This window comes from Gossypium raimondii, chromosome 6 (assembly GCF_025698545.1).
Source record: "Gossypium raimondii isolate GPD5lz chromosome 6, ASM2569854v1, whole genome shotgun sequence".
Classification (NCBI taxonomy): Eukaryota; Viridiplantae; Streptophyta; class Magnoliopsida; order Malvales; family Malvaceae; genus Gossypium; species Gossypium raimondii.
In genome coordinates, this window is record NC_068570.1 from 6,767,103 (window position 1) to 6,782,510 (window position 15,408).

The 15,408-nt window shown below is 36.0% G+C and overlaps 1 pseudogene; it reads left to right on the top strand.

Moving 5' to 3' along the window:
* The first annotated feature begins 13,224 nt into the window (after positions 1-13,224).
* On the top strand, positions 13,225-14,816 carry LOC105771589 (protein SRG1-like; annotated as a pseudogene).
* The last annotated feature ends 592 nt before the right edge of the window (positions 14,817-15,408 follow it).

A 15,408-nucleotide genomic window follows, 5' to 3' on the forward strand; every position in this document is an offset into this window, starting at 1 on the left:
TCCATTAATTGTTATTTCAATATAAAACTGCTTGAAAAAGGTCGTAACAATGGACAAAATTGAAATTTATTGTGAGCAAAGCTCGAAATGAAAAGATTAATCAATATAGCAAGCATTGCTAAAACACAAAGTGAGTAAAATGAAATTAGGTTCCCCATTTATCGCAGCATGAGCTTCCCTGCACAAACTTCTTGAGGACTGTTTTGAGCTTAATATGTGTCTAGGAGATCTAGAGTACTTCGTTGATGCTTCAAGATGCAAATTTTCTCCTCCTTGTTACCTTTGAGGGGACAAGACTACCACATACCCTATCTTTGATCAAAATTTGAGCCACCCTTTTCCTGGTTTTCAACTCAAAACATATTTGGTCTCAAGGCGCCCTTTTGCAAGTTTTCGCCTTGGCCTCTCCCTTTTTTTAGGTAAAGTATTTATTGACTGAATTTAAATTCACGAGATTGGGAAAGTTTTTGCCATCCATCTCGGCGAGAGTCAACGCTCCTCTAGAAAAAGCTTTCTTTACCACATAAGGTCCTTCCCAATTAGGCATTCATTTTTCTCTAAAGTTTTTTTGTATGGACATGATTTGTTTCGACACCAGGTCCCTTTCATGGAATTCTCTTGGACGAACCTTTTTGTCATAAGCTCGCATCATTCATTTTTGGAACATCTGACCATGAAAAATAGCTTTTAGCCTCTTCTTTTCGATCAAGTCTAACTAATCATATCAAGATTGGATCCATTCTACTTCGTCTAACTTCAACTCTGACAAAACTCGGAGAGAAGGAATCTCGATTTTAAGGGGTAAAACCACATTCATTCCTTAAACCAACGAGAAAGGCGTTGCCCCGGTGGAGGTTTTAACAGACGCTCAATAAGCATAGAGGGAAAATGGTAACTTCTCATGCCAATCTTTATAAGTCTCTATCATTTTTCCCCACGATCTTCTTAATGTTCTTATTGGCTGCCTCCATTGCAACATTTATTTTTGGGTGATATGATGATGATTTATGATGTTTGATCTTGAATTGACTACAGACCTCCGCTATCGTGTTGCTGTTCAAATTCAATGCATTGTCATATATGATCCTTTCTGGCATTCCATACTGACATATGATCTCTTTCTTCAAGAATTTACTGTCTGCCGACTTCTTGACATTGGCATAGGAAACGGCCTCTACCCACTTGGTAAGGTAATCGATGCCCATTGGAAGCTTTTGGCGAGGTCGGCCCAATGAAATCCATGCCCCACATGGAGAATGACCTTGGAGAAGTCATAACATAAAGAGGTGAATGAGGCACATGAATTTTGTTTCCATAAATTTGGCACTTTTGACATCTTTTGGCATAACTGATACAATTCCCTCCCATGGTGAAACAATAATATCTGAATCTCATGATTTACCTGGCCATTGTAAAACAATTAGCATGTGTTCCACAAACACCCTTATGGACTTCTTCTAAGATTTTCTTGGCTTCAACAACGTCCACACATCTTAGTAATACATGATCCTTTCTTTTTTTGTATAGGATCTCTCCATCTAGGACATACTCATTGGTCAGCCTTCTTAGCGTCTTTTTATCATTCTCTGTTGCCTACTTAGGGTATTCACAGTTCTTTACATAGTGCAATATGTCGTGGTACCAAGGGTGATCACCCCTTTCTTTTTCTCGATGTTTTAACAATATGCTGGAGCCTCATAAATACTCATTTGGATAGGTTTTACATTTTCTTGTTTGTTTACTTTAACCATGGAAGCTAAGGTAGCCAATGCATCGACCATTTAATTTTTATCTTGCGGGAGGTAGCAGAAGGTGAAGTCATCAAACCCTTTAATTAACTCCAGGACCAGCCTTCTATACTCGATCAACTTAGGATCTCTTGTCTCCCATTCACCTTTGAGTTGATAGATCTTGCATTCTATAGCTGCACAAATACCCATGATGCATGCTTTGTATTCTGCCATTTTATTTGTGCAATCAAAGTCAAGTTTACTAGTGAAAGGATAATAATCTCTGTCTAGGGATACCGGAACTGCCCTAATTCTGTTACTTATGGCATTTGAGGCTCCATCAAAATTTAGTTTCCAGTGATATTCTCCTAGAGCACCTTCTTCAGTGGTTGCAACATATATCAGATCTTCATTCGGGGAATCAAAGTTCAAAAGCTGGTAATCTTCTAAAGCTCTATTGGCTAGGAAATCTGCTATTGCACTCCCCTTTACTGCCTTCTGGTTCACATAAATTATATCAAATTTAGAAAATAGAATTTGCCATCGGGCCATTCTTCTATTCAAAGTAGTCGACTTCATCATGTACTTTAGAGGGTCTATTTTTTAGATTGGCCAAGTGGTATGATACAACATGTATTGTCTCAGTCTTCGGGTTGTCCAGGTAAAGGCGCAACACAACTTCTCAATTGGTGAGTATCTTGTCTCACATTCAGTAAACTTCTTCCTCCCTGACTCATCATGTTGGCCAAGCACACATCTCATAAAATTCTCAAATACTGCCAGGTATAGTATCAATGGCTTATCTGGGCTAGGTGGCAGTAGTGCTAGGGCATTAGACAAGTAATGTTTGACATTGTCGAAATTCTTTTGTCATTCCCCATCCCATAGACCTGGATTATGTTTCTTAAAGAGACAGAATATGGGTCTCATTTCTCGGTATTTGACTGTTGATCGTTTTGGCATTCCTCATCCCATATTTGATATGGGTCAACGGTATTTGACTGTTGATCCTTGTAAACATTACTTGTCTAATGCCACTTCATTATTTTGTTATTCCTCATCCCATATGCCATGTATAGTATCAATGACTTATCTACTCTCTCCGAGTATTTGATATCTTCAAAGAATTCCAATTCTTTGTTATCCATTTGAATTTGGTGCACTATTGGATCTCATAACCCTCTTTAGTGTGGAACTCACAATAGCTCCTCACTCCTTTGGGCATCTTCTCTAAATCTTGCATGATTAATTCCATGTCTATCATTTTTTACCAAACCCATTTTAGTGGGGATTTCACCTCTACAATATCGGTTTTGTTCCTCTTGCCCGCACTATCGATTATCGTGTTTACCCCTTAGTCAGAATGTCTGGGTAATGGATTTCCTACTATATTAAGTCCTGAGGGATCATCGAACCTAACAATCCCAATCTTGATGAACCTCTCGATCAATGTTTTGAATGTAGTGCAATTATCAATCGAGTGTCTCGTTATTCCTGTGTGGTACTCACATTGAGCATTCGCATCACACCATTTTGGGAATGGAGGTTGCATGGGTTTTAAGTAAACGGAGATAACATATGCATTGAACAAATTTTGATATAACTCTCCATATGTCATTGGGATAAGAGTGAAAGAGTTTTTTCGTATTTGGCCTTAAGTTAGATTCTTGCCTCGAAGGGTCTTGTTAGCTAGTCATCATGGTCCTTTGTTGGCCTACAGTGACCGATTTTGAATAACTCTTATTATACACACTCTTGGTGTTTACTTCATTTTCTTTCTTTCTTGGGGCAGACCTTTTAGCATTTTCGCCGCGTCTATTTTCCCACTCCTTATTATATTTTCAATCATTACTCCGGACATAACTATATCTGAAAAACTTTTGGTAGCACTACCCAGCTTATGGTTAATGAACGGGGCTTTCAAAGTGTTTGTAAAAAGTATTGTTGTCTCCTTTTCTAGAAGAGGTTGCTGAACTTGTGTTGCCACCTCTCTTCATCTTTAAATATATTTCCTAAAGTTATCACTTTGCTTCTTCTCCATGTTTTGCAGCATAATTCTATTGGGTGTCATGTCGATCACATGGTCTGTATTGTTTCATGAAAGCCTGTGCCAAGTTTTTTCATGTATTGATTTTGGCACGGCTTAGTTGATTGTACCATTTGGCGCTGACTCGATCAAACTATCTCTGAAGCAATGGATTAATAATTGATCGTTATTAACGTATCCCGTCATTCTTCGATAGAATATTGTGATATGAGATTCAGGACAACTAGACCCATTGTATTTTTCGAATTCTAGAGTTTTGAATTTTGGTGGGAGCACTAGATCCAGGACTAAACTAAATTCCTTAGCATCGACCTCGTAAAGGTAGTCAACACTCTTCAATGCTCTGAATTTATCCTCTAACCACTTGCACCGATCTTCTAGTTGTTTTTGCAATTCTACTCTTACTCTATCCATTTCGCCATGTCATCCAAATCTGGAACAACAGGGTTGGTCAAATTATCTCCTGTATTAGAACCTAAACCTGTTGGGTAATTCTCCGGCCTTGAGGTGCTAGCCTGGTATTGATGTGGTCTTATAGTAACGGGTACCCTTCGTGGATATGTATCAGTTGGGCTTAGACATTTACTAGGGTAAAGCCTAGGGGTATGTAGGGTCGTCATTATCATCCCCAAAATTAATCAGAGTACTCTTTCCTTTTTCAATACCTCTAGCCAGTAACTGGGTCAACTGGCTTATTATGCTTCGTTGGAACTCTTGTATTTGGTCTTTCTTGTCTTGTTGTACCTTAGCTAATTGGTCCTGCAGTTGCATTTGCAATTGATCTTACATGTCTTTCTGAATTTGATCTAGTCTCTCTAATCTTTGATCCATGACTTTGGTTTTACAGTAGGTACCGTAACGATATTCAGTTGGCAGATTCTTGTTGGTTTCCAGGGTAACTGTCATAATTTTGATTCATTAAGGTCTTTTTATGAAATTTAATGCATATGATGAAATGAAATGCTATGAATGAAAAATGAATGAAAAAAGAGGCATTGATTCTGATTCAATTATATTAGAAAAACTTTACTAGAAAACAAATTTCTTTGCATAAAATAGATACATTTTACATATACGGCATTGCCCTAATACTCAAAGCCTTGAATTTTCTAAGAAGCCATCTAATTCTCGGCCCCAATTTGATTTCGATTTATATCTCAAGCCTAGCACGTCAGCTTAAACCGCTAGGGTTTGCAAATGTTCGGCTACTTCCCGTACCTGAGTCAAAGCTTCTCCCATGATGTGATCTCTATCCTTGATCTGACCTTGAGAGCATTCGAGTTGCTCTTTCCAATGTTCATTGTTCGTTTCAAGAAGCTCAACTCGAAGTTTACAATTTTGTAGTGTGGCCTCGAGCTCTTCTATTGTTCCATTCAAATTTTCAATCTTAGTTAGGCTTGCTTTTAACTCGATCATAGAGTTGCGACTACGATGTTGATGCAGTGACCTTTCTAATTCCGCTACATGGGCTCTTAACCCAACCTTTCTATATTGACTTTCTAACAAACTCTTTTTAGAGCATCTTCTCAGACTTGAGCATCTTGGAATTTCTTTTCCCACTGATCAGCTTTAATATTTTCTTCTTAGATTTCTTTCCGCCGTTGTTCTGATGTTTTACCCAACCTAACAGTCTTCATTAACAGACGTAGTTTCTTATAATCTGTTTTTAAACTGTCCAAGTCTTCCTCAGCCTTTTTTTTCCTTTTCTCATTTTCTTGGCTTCTAAATTTTGGACGTCGACGTCTAATCCTACCTAAATCTTTTCCTCATCCAACTTTTCTATCCTTTTCCCCAGCTCCAAACTCTTCTTTTCGAAGTCTTGCTTTACGATCTCTAACTCAGATGGGATCACTTGGAAGTGTCCTTCTATCGGCCGAGTGTTTTCTTGACATGATGAAGGGACGATGTTAATGATTCATTTACCCCACCACTCATCATATTCAGGGGTCGTCATGAGATTTGCGGTAAATCTTTTCATTTTGTGAGTTTGGTTTCGAGCGTTTGATATTTCATGAACCCCTTTTTTTTGTAATTATCACATTTGTATGCAAACTTACATTAAACCAACCCTTGTACTACTGGTATAAACTGCCTCGACCTATACGTCTCAATACAAGTAGAGGGGCATATCCAACAGCTCCCCATATCCCAAGTAGATGGACCTAGTCAAAGTCTCCATATCTATACAAAATTTCATCAGGGATCATCCCTCTATTCAACGTCTTCGTCTTGGAGACTCTAGAGAATTGCCATCCACTTTTCTTCAGAAATGTTGTCTCATCTTGGGATAGCTATAAGTTCTTTCAATGGAGAGTAGTTTTCAGAGAACACTCGATAAGAGACTTTTTCTACCATTCGAAACTGGCTATGGAACCAGGCTAGCAAGAGTTCTGCACACCCGATAAATCTTCCTTCACTCGCTCTCCGATATACACTTAAAGATCTAAAAGTTTGAGCCAAAATTGCAAGGACGGGCGTGACACTTTTGTCAAGTCGGTCAAATATATTTGAAACTGCGTCATCAACATGCCTTAGTGCTTTAGGGAAAAGGACTAACCCATAAATACTCAAGGCGAAAACATCGACTACTTTCCTCACATCCGGATGTACGAAGATCAAATCCCGCAGACTTTTTCAAAGGATGCATTTACTATCCCCTTTTGCTTAATCCGGGCCACGACCTATTGCTCGTTCATCCCAGTTTTGTTCATTAGTCTCTTTAAGAAAGTTGGGACATTGGCTGCTTTAGAATAAGCTTTGTCGACTTGAATCCTAGGGCAACGAGCAGATTTGTGTATTCTTTTATGGTGGGCACAACGTCTACCTTCCAAAAGTGAAGCAGCTATAGGCTGGATTCTAATATTGGGCAAGAGCTCGAAATAAGTGCTTATCCACTTCGACATCCAATAAATAAGGCAAATCACCGTATTCATGGTAAAATAATTGCTTGATTTCGTCATCTCATTGGTTCCATATTTCTTTCAAATCTTGGAGATTTTTCTGAGTCACACTAATGCGGGTAAAATCCCATAATTCTGTCAGATATCCCTCATTCAGGCTGTCGCCCTTCTCTTGTTGTGCTTTCTCGGACCATATTCATACAGTCGCATTGTCTTCCATTTTATCAAGAAATCTATTTTCCATGACAAGCTTTCTATTTAGCAACTGAATGTTAATCAACACCCTTTTCTATGATGAAAATGCAATGCAAACACAGCTAAAATAAAATGAAACAAGTCAGTACATTTTATACAAAGCTAGAATACACAGCATTAAATAATAAATAGAGCATCTATTCGAGTGACCCCTAAAGGTTTTATATGGTTCTACCTAGGGTAGGTTCTTTAGGGCTCATTATATGCGGTTTGGTTCTAAAGTAAAGGTGCCTAAACCAACATATTCCTCGATCCTCACCTATTATAGGCTCATACGGATTGAGTTATGTTCAAGGAATACATTTCCCTATGGCTGTACAGAGATGAAGACCTCATGAAGACATAGGCACGGATATAACCCAAAGCGATCCATTATCCTATACGGAGGTGAAGACCTTACGAAGGAATAACTTCTCACTCCCATTTAATTAAGGCAAAATGGAACAATTATGCCATGCAATGTGTGAAAATATACCGAGAGAAACTCGAACCAATAAAGTAGACATATTTAATCATTATGTAACCCAAGATAATAAAGTTATCTTTCTTCAGAGCATATTCTCGGGTTGAAATGATAAGGTACCCTTTTTAGAGCATATTCTCGATCTCGAACTCGAACTCGGGCATGGAACCAGCCTAGCAAGAGCTGTGCACACCCGATAAATCTTTCTTCACCCGCTCTTCGACATGCAGTTAAAGATCTAAAAGTTTCAGCCAAAATTATTGGGACGGACGTGACCCTTTTATCAAGTCGGTCAAATAGATCTGAAACTGCATTATCAACGTGCCCTATTGCTTTGGGGAAGATGACTAACCCATAAATACTCAAGGCGAAAATGTTGACTCCTTTCTTCAAATCTAAATGTACCAAGATCAAATCCCGCAGACTTTTCCAATGGATGCATTTACTATCCCCCTTTTGTTTAATCCGGGCTGTGACCCATTGCTCGCTCATCCCAGTTATGTTCATTAGTCCTTTTAATAATGTCGAAACGGTTGTCGCTCTAGAATAAGCTTTGTCGATTTGGATCCTTGGGCAACAGAGCAGATTTGAGTACTCTTTTACGGTGGGCACCAAGCCTACCTTCCCAAAACTGAAGCAGCTATAGGCGGATTCCAATATTGGACAAGAGCTCGAAATATGTGCTTATCCTCTTCGACATCGAGTAAATAAGGTAAATCACCATATTCACGGTAGAATAACTACTTGGTTCCGTCACCCCGTTGGTCCCATATCTTCTTCAACTCTTGAAGACTATTCTGAGTCACACTAATGCAGGTGAGATCTCATAATTCGACATGTACCCTTCCGTCAGGCTGTCACCCTTCTCTTGTTGTGTCTTCTCGGACTATATTCGTACGGCCACATTGTCTTCCACTTTATCAAGAAATCTCTTTTCCATGACAAGTTTTCTATTTAGCAACTGAACGCAAATCAACACCATTTTCTATGATGAAAATGCAATGCAAACACAACCAAAACAAAACGAAACAAGTCAGCATATTTCATACATAGATAGAATACACATCAAGAAATAATAAATAGAACATCTATTCGGGTGACCATTAAAGGTTTGATATAGTTCTACCTAGGGTAGGTTCTTTAAGGCTCATTATATGCGGTTTGATTTTAAACTAAGAGTGCCTGAACCAATAGATTCCTCAATCCTCACCTATTATAGGCTCATACGGGTTGAGTTCAGTTTAGGGGAATACATTTCCCTATAGTTTTACGGAGGTGAAGACCTCATGAATACATAGGTACGAATGTATCTCGAAAACAATCCACTATCTTATACGAAGTGAAGACCTCACGAAGGGATAACTTCCCACTTCCAGTTAAGAAGGGTAAAATGGAACGATTATGCCATGCAATATGCAAAAATATACCAAGAGAAACTCAAACCAATAAAGCAGGCATACTAAATCATTGTGTAACCTGAGATAACAAAGACATTATTTACCACTAAAATAAAACGTGAAGGATGAAATACAAAGAATGGATTGTTAATTTAAACCGAATTATCAATTTTCAACAAAAATACCAAAAAGTAATCAACTCGCGACTTGACCCTCTTATTTGTCCCCAGCAGAGTTGCCAAACTGTTGAAACCTTTTTTGGAAATTGACTTTTATTTTAAAAAACGAAAATGGAGTCGCCATCGATATTTTTTATTAGGTGTAATCGAGTCACCTCAAAATTTAATTATCTTAGTAAAATATTAGATTTTACTAAAACGATAATTTTTAGCCTACTAAATCCAAGAATATGAGTTCGGTAGTCGGTTACGTATGAGGAAGGATCAACACTCTCATAACACCCAAAATTGGTACCTAATTGGTTACTTGATGTTTTGATGTCGAAAATTGAAAATTCGAAGAAAATTTAAAATACGATCCCTTTTAGCATGATTTTTTATTAAAATATCGCTTAACTAAATTAATTTTCATGAAAATGCCTTATTTCAAGTTAACCGAGAAGAAAAGATCATGCCCGTAAGTTAGGATACGAAGCTTTAAATCCTCGAAAACAAGAATAATCACCATTTGATCATTATTTAAATCTCGTTTTTATTTTTTTAAATGGATATTCAATTACTTCAGTTTTAGAAAGAGGCCATACTCCGTACATTAGAGCACGACTCCTCTAATTCCAAAAAATAATGAACATTGCCTCGGTTCCAAATCTTTCCTGTTCATTAGGTAAAACGAATACAACTTTTTAAAATGATATGCTTTTTAATTTGCCTAGGTCTAGTAATAAAATGGATGAATATGTTTTGACACGATACACGGCATGGATATTAGCAAAATAAAGTAACATAGTAGCGGATAAAAAAATGAAATAATGATATTAAAATGATAGGTAAATAAATAAACGAACAAATAAATAAATAAAAGATAAAATAAAATTGCTATGCTAGTGAATAATAATGCAACTATAATGATAGCAAAAACATCAATTTATAGTACTAATAACGATAATAATGTTATAATTACTATCATAATATTAATATGAATAATAAAATAATAATGGTAAAATAAAAATGCATAAAAAAGGAAATATAAATAACATATAAATGTTAAAATAAAAGATATAATAAATAAATAGGCAAAGTTAAATAAATGAGGGATTAAATTGAAATTTAAACGAAACTTGAAGCATGAATTGTGAAATAAACGAAGAAAAAGGAAACAAAGGATTAAATTGATGGCATAACAAAATTTAAAGTCTAAATTGCAAGAAGACAGAACACAAAGGACTAAATTAAAATAAAATGAAAAATACGGGGACTCAGAGGGCAATTATCCCAACCTTATTTACATGTGTCATTCCTAGAGGGATCATCAATGAGTGAGGGGGACCAAATTGCACAAGAGTAAAATAAAAGGGCGAAAATAAAAGTAAAAATAATAAGCTGTAGGACAAAATTGAAAAATAGAAAAAAAGCAGAAGGGCCAAAGCAGCAATTAGACCCATTCTCAAGAAACATGTAGATCCTGATGGTGCTCGGGTTGGGTCCTTGGATCACGTCAAAACAACGTCATTTTGGGTGTCCATTTCCAAAAATGATCCATGGACCAAAATGGAAATAAAATAAAATGAAATGGTAAAATAAAAAATAAAAACTAAAGTAGGACTACATCAAGACACACTCAAAAGCGGGAGGACCTAGGCAACAATTATCCCCCTTTTAAAAAGTGCGTGAATCTAAAGGGTGTTGGGTCGGGTTGGCGGATCATGTCCAAAACGACGCCGTTTTATAGGGATATATAAACCAAAAAATAATAATAAAATCATTTGTATCTAGCCTCAACAAAAATTTCTTCTTGTTTTTTTTTCTCTTAAGTCCTCGCATTGTCCGGCCATGGGGCCGCCACAAGTCCGCCATGGCCACCGGTCATCGGTGACAGCAACCGTTGCCTCCGGTGGCCGGAGTTACAAAAAAAAGTCCCCTTTTGTCCCTATCTTCTAGGGAATTTGGATCTAGGGTCAAAATCCCTAGGTCCGGTCAAACTTCGAAAACATAAAAAAGGCTTTCGGTTCTAGTCGTCCTCCGCCGCAGCCTTGGGCGAATCCCCAAGAATTCGATAACCTCTCAGACTAGAGGAGACGCCGATGACGACGGCAATAGTAAAAAACTTATTTTTTTAATTTTTTGTATATGCGTGATTTTAAAAAATTAAATAAAAAATGCCTTCTATTTTCTTTACTATTTGTTATTTCAAAATCTCAGTTTTTTTTTGTATTTCTCTTAGTAAAAGATTACATGCCATTGCTATGGCTTTTATAGCCATATGTTACAAAATACTTTATCTTTTCTTTGCTTTTTCTGCCATTTCTGCTTTCTGCTCTCTGTCCCTTTTTCTTTGCAGGTATTTGTGGCAAGGTCAACGGCGTTGGAGAGCCGCGCCTTGCCATTTTGGTGAAAGTGGCGAGGGAGCGGCGCCAAAGCTGCTAGGATTTTTGTTTTTTTAAGGTTTTGGGCTTGGGTTGATTGGGCTTTTAGGGTTTTGTATTGGTTTGGGCTTGTAATTTGAGTTTTATTTATTTTGTTTTTATTTTGTCTTTATTTGGGTTTATGTATTGGGCAGGGCAAAATTGGGTTACTATAGTATCTACATAGTAACTTACGTTTATGTCATGTTGACAATAAATTAATTTTTAAAAGCATAAAAATATTTAAAAATACTTTTTAATAATTTTTACACTCTTTTAAATATCTTAAAAATATTTTTATATAATTTTAATTTTTAAAAATTTTAAAATAATTAATAATGACGTGAGCAAAGTTTTATATGTGGGCTCATATTTGTGTAACTTTTATTTCCTGTCACCAATATTTTCTGTTGACACGTGAAATTTAGAGGATTGCTAAAAGATTTTTATTGATATGAAAGTACGTTGATAAAAGATTTTTATTGATATGAAAGTACCTCTTCTCCATCTTTTTATCTTTGGCGCTTTCGTTTTCTTTTCTCCAATACAAGACCTATTCTGCCGCAATCCTCTCTTATAAGTCACGACTTTTATTCTCTTTGGTTATATATAATATATTTCTTCTCTATTTCTTTATTTTGACCAAAAATGTTCTATGCGTTTATGGATACAATGTCTCAATAAGTTTTACATCACAGGTGGTCCAAGAAACCGACTTTTGCTTGGTAAGGAATTTAATTCACTACGTGAAAATTTGATTTAACAATTATAATGATTTGGGATTCCGATTTTACTTTTAATCTTTTTCAGATTTGGTGTATATTTTCATATTTTCAATTATAAACTTATTGATACAGGGTACAAGAGAAGAAGATAGGGAAGAGAGAGGAGAAGATCACGGTGGTGCAATGGAGGCCAATTCACAATAAGAGGTCGAGAGTCGAAACAATGACAAAATGACAGGTTGATCAAGAAAACAACTGCTTAGGATGACTTTAGGGTGCTAGAGAATCGATCCTTTTTCCATCGTTTGCTAGGGAATTTATAGGAGATCTCCTCTTATCTGTTAGTATGATGTGCTAAGATATACGTTCAGTCTCGCTAAATGCGTAAAATATAATCATGGACGTGTATCATGGAGATTTATTAATATAGGATTCTTTTACCTAAACAGACTCCTTATTGTCTTGAATGTGCATTTTCACTAGGAGTTAAATAGACTCCCACATGATGAAAAAAAAAGTAAAAGGTCTCGAGAAGAAAATGATCCTATTTGACCACTGTACATTGCTAGTATCAGGAAATGAAATAATCGCGAATCTTGAGTAACTGGCCAAGCCGCCAAAGTCGCTAAAGTGGTGATAAATCCTGTTAGTAAAATGAGCCCTACAGAAAGTCCATCTATTCCCAATCTCCAGTAGAAAAAAAAAATCCATTTATAATCTTTCGCCAGCTGAATTAATGGATCGTCCAATTAAAAAAGTACAATTGTTGTTAACCAAGGAAAATAATTCGTGTTAAAGACAAGATACACTTAGACCAAAAAAAATTCGTGCTCAAAAAAACCTTTTTTGAGTACGGGTTTTTTCAGTAAAAAAAATGGAGTCAACACTTAAATCAACAAAGAATGTGATATTAACACATATATGTGTGGCAAAGAGATAACAAAACTATTTTTAAATTATTTAAGATTGAAATGAAAATAAAATTTATATATTTTTTATAAATTAATAATTCTATTAAGACTTTTTAAAGAATATTAAAATACCCTTTTAAATTTTAAAAATTCATATGTATACACGTGCATGTATTAGGACCACTTATTCTTCTTTAAAATTGGATGATTTTGGAGAGATAAGCAAAGCCATTCTCAAAGTAATGACTATGAACTTAGAGGTACCAAAGTTAGGAAGCTCACTCTTGGTGTCTAGTGTCCAAGAGTTAGCAAAGAACCCATTGAAAGAAGTTCCACCTCGATACCTACGCACTGATGAAGACTCACCCATTATATCTCACACAAACCCGTTTCCACAAGTTCCTGTCATAGATATGCAGAAGCTATCTTCCGAAGAAGAACTGGAGCCGCTGCATTATGCATGCAAAGAGTGGGGTTTCTTCCAGGTACTTTTTTGTTTACTCCCAGTCGTAGCTATCTGCAGGTCGAAATTAAGTATCAGGGAAATACTATTGACTGATATTTGGCAGCAGGGTATGAGATTTTCGGGTTAGAATTTTAAACATGGAACTTTGTTGCAGTTAATCAACCATGGAGTAAGCCCTTTATTGGTGGAAAAAATGTAGATGGAGACCCAAGAGTTTTTCAATCTTCCAATGGAGGAGAAAAGGAAGGTTTGGCAAAAACCAGATGAAGTAGAGGGATATGGACAGGCCTTTGTTGTGTCTGAGGAGCAGAAGCTTAACTGGGGAGATATGTTCTATATGATCACCCTTCCAACTTATTTAAGAAAACCTCACTTGTTCCCTAATCTCCCACTCACCTTCAGGTTCTTTTTCTGCATCTGTAAATGACTAATAGTATCCCTTTTATTGATGGGTAAATGATTTATTGTTCTCTTTTCTTTCAATATTAATTAATTGCAGAGAAACCTTGGAAGCTTATTCTGTAGAACTGAAACATCTTGCCATGAGACTGTTAGAGGTTATGGGAAAAGCTCTAGGGATGGACCCTAATGACTTGAGAGTGTTGTTTGAGGAAGGGCACCAAGGGATGAGGATGAACTATTATCCCCCATGTCCACAGCCAGAGCTTGCAATTGGTCTCAACTCCCACTCTGATGCCACTGGCCTCACCATTCTACTCCAGATCAACGACATGGAAGGCCTCCAGATAAGGAAAAATGGGATTTGGGTTCCGATTAAACCACTTCCAAATGCATTTGTGATCAACATCGGAGACATAATGGAGGTAATTATTAATTTATGTCCACCAATTTCTACTCCATAGTGGTCAGTAGATTAATAGGATTGGTTGTACCGAGTTTGCAGATTGTTTCCAATGGGATTTACCGAAGCATTGAGCATCGTGCGACAGTGAATTCAGTTAAAGAAAGGGTCTCAGTTGCTACATTCTACAGCCCCAAATTGGAGGGGGATATGGGTCCAGCACCAAGCCTAATTACTCCACAAACTCCACCGCTGTTCACAAAAATAGGCGTTGCTGATTACTTCAAAGGTTTTTTCTCCCGCGAGCTCGTGGAAAATCCTATGTGGATGTCTTCAGACTTCAAAATGAGGAAATCAATACAAAATAACATTAAACCCAAGTAAACTATATGAAAATAATTTAATTTACTAATAATTTACAGTGTATCAATTGTTCGTTTAAATTAATGTGTGAGATTTTCATTTTGTTTTTGTTTTTCAATGTAGTCAGACTTTCTTTTTAAGTATAAGAATATATAATTATTTTTGATTGGTACTAATTTTTCATGTAAAATGTGTTACTACATTTTTTTAGTTTGCATATTCGTATAATGCACGGTCTAATTATTTGTATCCTTTAAAATATTATTTTATAAAATAATGAGAAACACTTATAAATTTGTCAAAAAAAACTATTAATTTTAGAAAATGATTAATATTTTTTAAAAAACTTTAATATGAAAAATATTATTTTATAGAATAGTGAGAAAAGGTTTATAAATTTGTACAAAAAGCCTTACCATTTTTTTAGAAAAATGACTTTATTAAATAAGAATTAAAATGAACTCAGTAAATTTATTGTTTTAAAAACCTGATTGAAATTTGGATTAATAGGTACTTTTTATAGATATAATTTTCATTTTATTTCAATATTGATTTTTTAATTTTATCTAATTAATGTTGAATTTATATAATTTTGAGTTTATATATTATATTTCATACAATTACAGAGAAACCAAATATTGCAAAAAGTAAAAAGGAAAAGGAAAATTTACAAAAAAAAAATAGTTTTTCTATGTTTTAAAATTTGATCCCTCAACTATTTTGGGTAAGTTGTGACCTTGCCAGCCACCCAGTGACCCCAATCTAACA